Source organism: Boleophthalmus pectinirostris, unplaced genomic scaffold, assembly GCF_026225935.1.
Source record: "Boleophthalmus pectinirostris isolate CB_2022bp ecotype Guang Dong unplaced genomic scaffold, ASM2622593v1 HiC_scaffold_14, whole genome shotgun sequence".
Taxonomy (NCBI): Eukaryota; Metazoa; Chordata; class Actinopteri; order Gobiiformes; family Gobiidae; genus Boleophthalmus; species Boleophthalmus pectinirostris.
This window is the reverse complement of record NW_026571047.1, coordinates 8,897,339-8,908,584: the sequence shown is the minus strand read 5'-3', so window position 1 is coordinate 8,908,584 and position 11,246 is coordinate 8,897,339.

The following is an 11,246-nucleotide window of genomic DNA, read 5'->3' as shown; positions in this document are numbered from 1 at the left end:
AAAAAAAAAAAAAAATTGTAAAGAGGAGATTGAGTTTTTCCATTTTTACGCATGAGTCAGTTGCGCGTTGTGTGGTTTGACCTTTGCTGAGGTGTGGGTTAGCAGGTTTGGGTTAGCAGCTTCCACGTGCCGTACTCAATAAACAGGAAAATATAACTTCCAATTTTGTCTTGAATTGTGATTGGTGGTGGTTAGGGAGGTTCTAGTGCGGATTCAGAGTGAATGAACAATGAAAGACTCAATCAGTTCAGTTTATTTTCACTATAAGACTTGTTACCGGTATATTTGACTCATTTTTTATTCTCTTGGATTTTAATGCTGTGAGTTGTGTTGATTTAAAGGTGCAGTAGGTAATTTTTTGGAGGTAGGATGTCACCTACAGGAAGCCATGGAAATAGAAAGTTAAAAGCATACTTAGGACTTGTTTACACTTACAGGTAAAAATGACAAAATATTTTATCGGAAGTGCCTTTCGTTTCGCTTTTCCTTAAAAACGCAAAAATCTGAAACCATTCTCCAGAGTGTTAAAGCTGAATACACTCCGCTGTAGTGTTTCCATCTACACTGCCCAAGACGCAAAACTCTGGTCAGATCTGCTCACGATACGTACACGTGTACATCACATATATACAGTCAGAGGTGGGACCAAGTCGCTGTTTTACAAGTCTCACGTAAGTCTCAAGTTAAGTCTCAAGTCTTTGACCTCAAGTCCGAGTCAAGTCCCAAGTCAAATACATGCAAGTTCAAGTTGAGTCTCGAGTCACTGGCCCATAAGTCCAAGTCAAGTCAAGTCGTCTGCTTTGAGCCTCAATCATTTCAAGTCTTTAAACCAAAATACCAAATATATCTTAGTCTTTGCAGGTTATATGAATTTAAAGCTAAATTGTATGGCAAAGGAGAAAAATCTGTTTGTCGACTGACATTCAGTTTTTCCACTGGATTCTACCTGGATTTTCACACAAGCTAAATTGTACTTTATTGATTTTTATAAGTATTTTATAAGTGTATTTATAAAATGTGTCATCAAGATTAGTGTAATCATTACGGTCAAAATAGAAAGAATTAGATTATAATAGTTATTTTTTTTCATGAAAAATCATGTTCTCTGTAGTTTGCTCTGTTTACTGTTGTACTGTGTATTGGTAGTACATTTGAGATACTATATCAGTTACACCAAAGTAACAGAAGTGGAGGAACATTGTTTCCAGTTTCTTTCTGTAAATTCAGCTTCCGCATTTATTCAACTGTAAAAGAAAAATATTTTCAAAACATACATTTTTAAGAGAAGATGAAGTCTTAAGCCGCAGGCCTCAAGTCCGAGTCAAGTCCCGAGTCATTGATTTTCAATCTGACTCGAGTCCAAGTCAGACTCCAAGTCCCCAATCTGCTACATAAGCAAAGCAAACATGTCAGATGCATGCATACCCAATCAAATTCCACACACTTTTGCGGCACTGTATGCACACAGATTTAATCCCAAAAACGCTCGCTTAATGGGAATACAGTGAAACCGTTGCCCCTTTTGCATCTTTTTGTTCATTATATAAATGTAGCCTTAGGAACATTCTCATGGAGCCAGATAGGTTTCAAAAAAGCAGGATGCTTTCTCCATGCAAATAAGAGTCAGGGTGTGGAGATGCAGCCGCTCAGAGTGAGAATGCATGCTTTATGTTTTTCAGTGCAATAAACAAACCAGAATGAAAAACATGATCATTTTGGCAAAAGTGGTATACTGTGGCTCTAATTATTATCTTATTCACAACTTTTTCTTCAGTGGGCCAAAATTAAACTATTAACGGTCGAGAACAACCTTTTATTTTTAAAGTTGGCTCAAATATATTCATGAAAAACTTTTAGGAGAAAGATGCGACATGCTCAGACAGTTTTTTTAGTGCAAACCGAATCAAAATAGATTCTTTTTATAAATCTCGCCCGTACTTTGAGCCAAAACAGCAAAGAAAAGTCGGGCTTAACTTACTGTGCTTTTTAAACTGTCCTTATTAAAGCTGGGATACTGGATTTTCACACAGTGAGTTGACAGTATTATTTCTGTCTAACTCATCTTATCTCTCATAAACCCTTTATGAGAGATGAAAAGCTCAAAATTGCTGCTGAGTAGCCAATTCAAGAGCTGCTTTCGGGCTTACTTCCGGTTGCCAGGTCTACATTAGGTAAATTATTCATCAGGAGAGTCATTAGGATTGTTGCAAAACGAATCTGTTTCTTAACACACGGTCAGCCTGGTCACCAAAACGACCACTCACGAGCCCAGACCCTCACCTAACTCACATAACAGCTGACCTCTCAACCTCTCAGCATGCCTGGAGTGGAAAAGTCTATCCATTCCCCTCTGTAATTGTTTCTAATCTGCCCATCCTCCATCCTCCTGCTTGTGTGTCTGTGAAGGGGCCTTGCTGGTGTCTATGGGAGGTTTACTTGTACCAGAATATGAACTGCTGGTAAAGAGCAATCTGTTTTCTGCAGTCATTTTCCACTTGTACAGTGGACCACATGCCACAGATATGGGGGGGCCCGTGGGTTTGGTTACCCGGGGAGAGGGCTGCGGCGGAAGAGCTTGAGGGTAATCCTGGACACTACTGTCAGTTTCGCCTCCACATCACCGTGATCTGGTTCAAAATAGAACTATGTCCCATTTGGAGGGAGGATGTACCTACATTTTTGTCTCCATGACGTGTTATAGCTTGCATGGAGTGTTCACATATGGTATAAGCTTAATACTCTATCTCTATCTGGAATAAGCAGGAGAGCACCAGACAAACACGATTGATCTGTGGAGAGAGACCCACCACTGTAGGTGTGCTTGTTCTTTTGAGCAGTGACACACATAACTAATAATGACGATTAAGGCTACGTTTACACATAGCCGGGTAGGTGAGAAACGAATATTTCCCTCCCTCCGTTTCCAAAATAACACGTGCTTTCGTCATAGCAAAAGGTAACATTGGTCGCACTTTTGGCGCATCAGCTTATAAAATCTCTCTTTATCTCACTTAAATGCAAACGCAAGCCATGTGTTTTCCAGAATCTCACTGTAGCGGAGTTTTTAGAAAGATACATTTAGAGGAGAATTTTCATTTGTGGTAAAAATGGCTACAACGATGGGAAATGTCTCCGTTTTTAAATATACCGGTGTACGTGTAAACGGGGCCTCAATGCCACATTGTGAAACATTTCAGACATAGTAATACCATCGCCATGGAGACAAGCAAATGACCCAAAAGTTACACAGTGCACCTATAACTTATCAACTTTTTTAACTTAAAGAGTACTGAAATGTGTAATTATTAAAATCGTTAAAAGTACAGTTACTTGACTAATAACGTTTTGCGCAGTAGAGATTGGTAATTCCAGGACTGAAATGATCCAGATGATTCTAGTGAAAGTGTATGGAGTGTTTGGAGGAATGTTTTCAACTGCTGGGCGGAGAACACTAACATAACAGAAAAAACTAATGATGAAATGAACTGGTTGAAAAAAATATACAAGTAACATAAGTATAATTAATTTTGAAAGAAGTTATGTATGATATTCATCTTTGTTCTCCTTGGCTTCAGTGTATTGAAAACAGGTATGATGAAAATAAACCCTTCCCTTACAGGAATGCGCTGTTGTTCTGTAATACGATTGTTTTAATTTTTTTGTAAAAATGTTCCAATGTTCTTTTAACGTAGTATGACAATGAATTTAATGTTACATCAGGTTCACATTTAAAGCACTATGTAACTTTTTGGTCGGGGTAGTACTGCTTGTTTCTATGGTCATGTCATTGCTCGCCTGGAATGTCCAGTATGAATTAAACAGCTCTGCTTACATTATTCAGTTCAATAACGGTGGTTATAGCTGAAAATATCTAAAAACAGGGATTCTGATTGTGAGCAGGGCGCTTCTCCACAGACTGAACGTACTGGGTCTGGTTTGGTCTCCATGAAGATAGAAGGTTTAATGCCATATGAGGAAGAATATCCACAGAGAAAGTATTTGACGATCTTGTGGAAAAATCAAGTACTTCTCTATACTGTTACAAAGCGCTAAGTTTCAGTCACTCTTCACCTGTCCAATTATTAAGACCCACCGGGAGTCTGACCTTTGACCCAGAGCTCTGCGCTGGTTCAGGGGTCACCCGCTGGACGAGTGATGGAACCTGTCGAATGGGTTTTAAAGCTCTGTTTGGAAAGCATTTGGGATTTAAAACTGAGACGTGAGACGCTGTATACAGGTGCCATAGTGGGGCGCTGTGGCTCTAGGGGAAACTGTTGTTGTTGTTGTGTCTTTAGGCAAGATCTTTACTCACCTTGCCTGCTGTGTGGAACGAAGAGACAGACGAGCAGACTGGAACCACGCTTCTGTCAGTCTACCTAGGGCAGCTGTGGTATAATAGGAACTTGCAACCATCAAGAATAACGTAATTTAGGTGAGCAGGTAACTTTATGGTGGGTACGCGCCAGCTTGTCTCCATGAATGTTACTGCTTTGCCTGAAATGTTTTGGAATGTGTATCCGATAAATGTTTCTTTCTAACATTTATTTCAGAAAGGTGTTTTTTATAGCTCAAAAATACATAAAAAAAATGCATTTTACTGTGGCAGGGTTGCATTTCCACTGATCTGACCTGTAACTTGGTCTAAGGGGGTCCCCTGCTTGTTTTCATGGAGGTTATTATTTTAATGTCATACCGTGGACATTTTAAGCATGTATAACATGTCCACTGAGACAAGCAAGTGACGCACTCTCACCAGAAAGTTAGTAATGCTAGCTGAGCTGGCGCACCTAGTGACTCACTCATTTTCATTTCTTTCCAGCGACTAGGTCAAGGAATGGAAACCTAGACGTTTTGCAGTCGGCGATAGCAGACTGCTACACTATCCTCCTATGATTCCTTTGTCAAATACAAACTTTGCATTTTTTATGCACCTTTAATTCGCAATTCACCTCACAGAAACAACAATGATCATTGACAGACATGTTCAATCTCTCTTTGTTTGCTCTTGTGCTGGCAGTTACTTGCATTTCGCGCATTACATACTCAGACCAAAAGCAGTGATGGTTAAAAAAAAAAACTCACTACTGTCGAGTGAATAAATCCTAATGCGTAGGTCACAAGTGAAATAGACATAGACCTTTAAGAGCTTAAATCCATGCTTGTTAATTTCCTGGTGAACTTCTCCATTGTTATTAGTTTGGTATAACAATGGCTGCCAAAACACTGTAAGCACAAATATTTTATTACTTCAATTTGTTTCTCGTCACTCTGTAAATGGCTGGCACTTCCTGTAAGTATCTGTACTTTAGAACCTTCTTTGAATCTAATTGTAAACATGTTGAGTAAATACAGGTGCACACACTTCTTGTTTCATCAATGTAATATTTAACGATAGAAATATTAGTTTTCTACAGTCTGTGTTATCTACTTGCTCAGTAATTGTTCTGACCAACCTGCCTCCTTAAACTGGTCTTTTCAAGTACAATGAAATGTTTTTCTAATCACAATAAAACTACTGTGATACTTATAGATATTGTTCAATGGCACTCCATGGCAAAGAGTAGTTGACTGCTTTTTGCTCAGTCTATAAGAAATCATCCGTTTCAAGGAATCTCCCCTATGAGCCATCTAGATTTGGCTGATTTTTATTTTTTTTCTAAAATTAATAAAACAAATCTAAAATTTTAGCTCAATCCCTTCAATCATTCCTGAGTTATGGCCCGTTGAAATTTTGGGGCATCTCACTTTTTCGGAAGTCTTAATTTATAAGCATGTGTTAAGAGACCATAACTTCATAAAAAATAGAGCGAGGAAGCTGAAATTTTTATTATTGTATCACAGGATAATGACACTTTTCCAACAAGTCTTTTATTACAGGAAGAGATTGAGTTGAAAGTTTTATTTTAATTTGGTAATTTAGAATATTAGAATGTTTCAGCCAAATCTGAGATGGCTCACAAGGGAGATTCCTTGAAACGGCTGATTTCATATGGACTGATCCTTTTGTGACTACGTGGCTCACACACTGAGCAGATTTTGAGAGTTTTTGAGTTCAGTTTTTACATCATATAATGGGATTTTAACCAACTAATAAATGCAGCATGTGCAGTTCAATGGACACAAGTAAAAGAACTGTTTGCAGTTTGTTTTTCCTGTATTCATTTGAGATGCTACAGGCTTTTTACACCATACGCGGCAGCAAATGTGTTAGAAAACCTTCCAGAGGAAATACTCCAAGACTTTCCAAGGGGACTGAACCATTTAATTACCAACTGGAACAACAGAGCAAAGTAAGAACAAGGTCTTTCCTGTTGTGTTCACCTGGTTCCCCCTGGACACTGCTGTGGTTTTTCTTCTTTTGATTTTCTTCTCCATAAACTGCCGTAACGCAGATCTGCTGACTCTTCTTGACTGGTCCTTTTGGTCATTCTGGTGGAAGCCGAGAGGGGTCAAACAAACGCAACGTCGCAACAAATACAAATGCGATAACACATTAAAAAGCCAAAAAATTAAAAAGCCACAACGGAAGTGACCGCGGGACTCTCTATTTTCAGCGGACCGATCAAGCGGCAAGTGAAGAAAAAGAACTACAATGTGAAAAGTAAAGGAACGGAGAAGTTGGAAACGTAAGTAAGCAATTTATTGGTTTATCTTATTCGTTTCACGTTGTAGTTCTTCTTCTTCACTTGCCGCTTGATCGGTCCGTCGGGAATAATAGAGTCCGCGGTCACTTCTGTTGTGGCTTTTTTTTTTTTTGGTTTGTTTTGTGTTGTCGCATTTGTATTTGTCGCGGCATTTGCGTTTGTTGTGACCCCTCTCAGCTTCCGTATTCTGGGCTATACAAAAGTACATTGAACTGAACTGAGTGAAAAAAGATTTAAAAAGTGGAATATTCCTGGCAAAGTAGTATCTCCATGGCAACAAAAAGGTGGCAAAACTTCCATCAGAACTCTCGGTTTAGAACTAATCTATCAACTGTAGTCCTATTTTAGCCCCAGTGGTACTCAGAAGACCAAATATTATCTTAAGTAGAGTCAGCTCTTTTAAATGGTTCCTCAACATAAACGATTGGAAACGGAAAAGAATCAAATCATTTTCTGTTTAATTTGTATGCATTTTTAGACTGATTAACACTGAACCAACACAAGAATCAACACAGAAGTGACAGCTTTTGCAGAAAAAAAAACATATTTGGTATCATAATAACAGTTCATTTTTAAATTATAATGGTTCCGTAACATTGTATTTAGATTATGCGTGATTGCAAAGGGTAAACACACTCCCACTCTTAGTTTGAACCATTTTAATCAGATCTTAGCCTTGGTCATTTCTCTGTGCTATTAGTTCTCACATTGGCTGCTGTCATATAAATAAATTGTGATTGAAATGAACAGTGCTAAAAGATTCAAGCCCCATAGAAAGAGTTCCATCACTAAGTACTTGGATTGAAAAGTTGTTCTTTTTTATACTTTATTGTGTCAAAGTTTCACAAAAAAATATCTAGATTTTTGGTTGACATTACAGTAGACACAATATTTATGTTTCATTCTGTTTTTTTATCCCAATTTTTCCATTTTGCAGTGTGTAGGTCTTACTTGCTTGTCTCCATGGAGATGTTATTTCTTCGTCTGGTTCCATAGTAGGGCATTAATTCATAATTAAAATAACCCTTGTATTGGTTCAATTAACGGTGTTTTAGAGCAGAAAAATTCCTTAAAAACATGAATTCTTCTTCCAGATTTTTCCCATTCTGTGGAATAATCAAGGCAAAACACTAATATCTTCATGGAGACAAGCAAGTGGCAGACTCTGAAAAAGAAATGTTACATAGTGCATGTTTAAATATTGTAAACAGATATAACCAAATAAGGAACTACATAAAAATATTGACAATAAATACAAGATTAAAAAAAATTTAACATACCATATTTTTTGGACAATAAGACACACTTTTTTCATGGTTTGGATGGTCCTGCGACTTATACTCCAGTGTGACTTATATATTAAAACAGCCGTGAGAGGGTGCTACAGGCTTTTGTGTCAGTATCTGTTGCTCCTATTACTCTTGTACCGCTGTGATTTTGCTCTACTGTGGATGTCTCCTGCAGAAAGAGCCTCTGTCCTGTCTGTATCATTAGTCAATTGCACCATTTACTTCTGTCCCCTGAAAATTGAAAATTTAAGTGACTTCAGTGACAACCGACACCATCTCTCGGTATGAAGGCTGGAATAATTCTAAAACTGGAACTGATGCTGAGTCTGACGACAACTACACAGAAGAGGAAGCGGCGCTCTGTTTATCGTAGGTCGCAGAGTTGCTCAGAAATGACACCGAGGATGAAGAATTCAATTGGCTTAGTGATTTTGAGTGAGAAGGAGAGTTGTTAAACTTGTTCTGTTCTGTTGTTATGCTATGTTATCTGACGAAACTGTTTATATGTGACCGTTAAAAGTTGTTGTTCTCTGTTTGTTTTTTATTTCTAGAACTTGCCTTCAAGATGAAGTGACATATAGTCCGGTGAAACTTATAACTGTATGTTTTTTTTTTTTCTTCGTGCATTTTTTGGTGGTGCGACTTACACTTCGGGGCAACTTATAGTCTGAAAAATACATAATACATAAAAATATTTATAAAGAAGGAAATAATAATAATGAAAAGTTTGACAACCATTGGCGCTCCATGCTGTTATATGTTTTCTAAATATGTAATTCCACACGAAACATTCCACATTACAGTTCTTGTTCTTGTCCTCATGCGCTCTTGGTTTCTACTGTTATCCTAAACTTGATCGTAAACTCACAGATGTTGAATCATAGGTCTACTTTGCCCGAACCTAAAACAAACGATCTAAACAAGCCACAGTGACAAAGGTGGAGGTGAAAGCGCCATCTTTATTAACTGATTCATTTGACCCGCCCAGCCACGACAGGAGTGTAAACATAGGGTGCTACAAACATAAACCGGAGCATGTGTTTTGGATATGTACGTGTTCTATAGACAAATACAGATCTGTGATAAGTTGCAAACAAAAATTAGGTTTGTGGGAAAAACTGCACCAAGACTGGTTCAAGTCACACAAAGGAAAAGCATCAAAATGTTCACTGTACTAGACAAGAACATGACACTGAATACACAACAGAATTTAAATGTTTTAGCCTTTTCCGATCTCTACTGGTAAATTGTAGCTGACTTGAAAACTACATGACATCACAAAGTGGAACAGAGCATTTTGAGCTTTGAAGATGTAGACAAAATAATAAACCAGGAATACTCAGTCATCTGTGAATGAAACAAAGCACAAGTCCAGGTATGTTTTTGAAGAGGTTACAACATTATAACACAGTTTAAAGCTCACAAGAGTCAATGTTGCGAAATATAGGAAATTTACGCTGTTAAATTGAAAGAAGCTGTCATGTATTATTCCATAGTGTGACTTGAACAGTCTTGGTGCAGTTTTTCCCACAAACCCTAATTTTTTGTTTGCAACTTATCACAGATCTGTATTTGTCTATAGAAAGCACGTTAGCATATCCAAGTAACACATGGACTCCGGTGTTATGTTTGTATGCACCCTTATGTTTACACTTCCTGGTCGTGGCTGGGCGGGTCACATGACATCAGTGTAATAAAGATGGCCGCTTTCACCTCCAGCCTTTGTCACTGTGGTCTTGTTTAGATCGTTTGTTTAGGTTCGGGCAAAGTAGACCTATGATTCAACATCTGTGAGTTTACGATCAAGTTTAGGATAACAGTAGAAACCAAGCACATGAGGACAAGAACAAGAACTGTAATGTGGGAATGTTGCGTGTGGAATTACATATTTAGAAAACATATAACAGCATGGAGCGCCAATGGTTGTCAAACTTTTCATTATTATTATTTCTTGCTTTATAAATATTTTTATGTATTATGTATTTTTCAGACTATAAGTTGCCCCGAAGTGTAAGTCGCACCAACCAAAAAATGCACGAAGAAAAAAAAAAAAACATACAGTATATAAGTTGCACCGGACTATATGTCACTTCATCTTGAAAGGCAAGTTCTAGAAATAAAAACAGAACAGAGAACAACAGACATTGTTAACGTCACATATAAACAGTTCTTCAGATAAACTATAGCATAAACAACAGAACAGAACAAGTTTAACAAACTCTCCATCTCACTCAAAATCACTAAGTCCATTGAATTCTTCATCCTCGGTGTCATTTCTGAGCAACTCTGCGACCTACGGAGGTAAACAGAGCGCCGCTTCCTCTTCTGTGTAGTTGTCGTCAGACTCAGCATCAGTTCCAGTTTTTAGAATTATTCCAGCCTTCATACCGAGAGGATGGTTTCGGTTGTCACTGAAGTCACTTAAATTTTAAATTTTCAGTGGGACAGAAGTAATGGTGCAATTGACTGACATGATACAGACAGGACAGAGGCTCTTTCTGCAGGAGACATCCACAGTAGAGCAAAATCACAGCGGTACAAGAGTAATAGGAGCAACAGATACTGACACAAAAAGCCTGTAGCACCCTCTCACGGCTGTTTTTAATATATAAGTCACACTGGAGTATAAGTCGCAGGACCATCCAAACCATGAAAAAAGTGTGTCTTATTGTCCAAAAAATATGGTATGTTAAATTTTTTTAAATCTTGTATTTATTTTCAATATTTTTATGTAGTTCCTTATTTGGTTATATCTGTTTACAATATTTAAACATGCACTATGTAACATTTCTTTTTCAAGAGTCTGCCACTTGCTTGTCTCCATGAAGATATTAGTGTTTTGCCTTGATTATTCCACAGAATGGGAAAAATCTGGAAGAAGAATTCATGTTTTTGTTTTTTAAGGAATTTTTCTGCTCTAAAACACCGTTAATTGAACCAATACAAGGGTTATTTTAATTATGAATTAATGCCCTACTATGGAACCAGACAAAGAAATAACATCTCCATGGCAGACAAGCAAGTAAGACCTACATACTGCAAAAATGGAAAAATTGGGATAAAAAAACAGCAATGAAACATAAATATTGTGTCTACTGTAATGTCAACCAAAAATCTAGATATTTTTTTGTGAAACTTTGACACAATAAAGTATAAAAAAGAACAACTTTTCAATCCAAGTACTTAGTGATGGAACTCTTTCTATGGGGCTTGAATCTTTTAGCACTGTTCATTTCAATCACAATTTATTTATATGACAGCAGCCAATGTGAGAACTAATAGCACAGAGAAATGACCAAGGCTAAGATCTGAT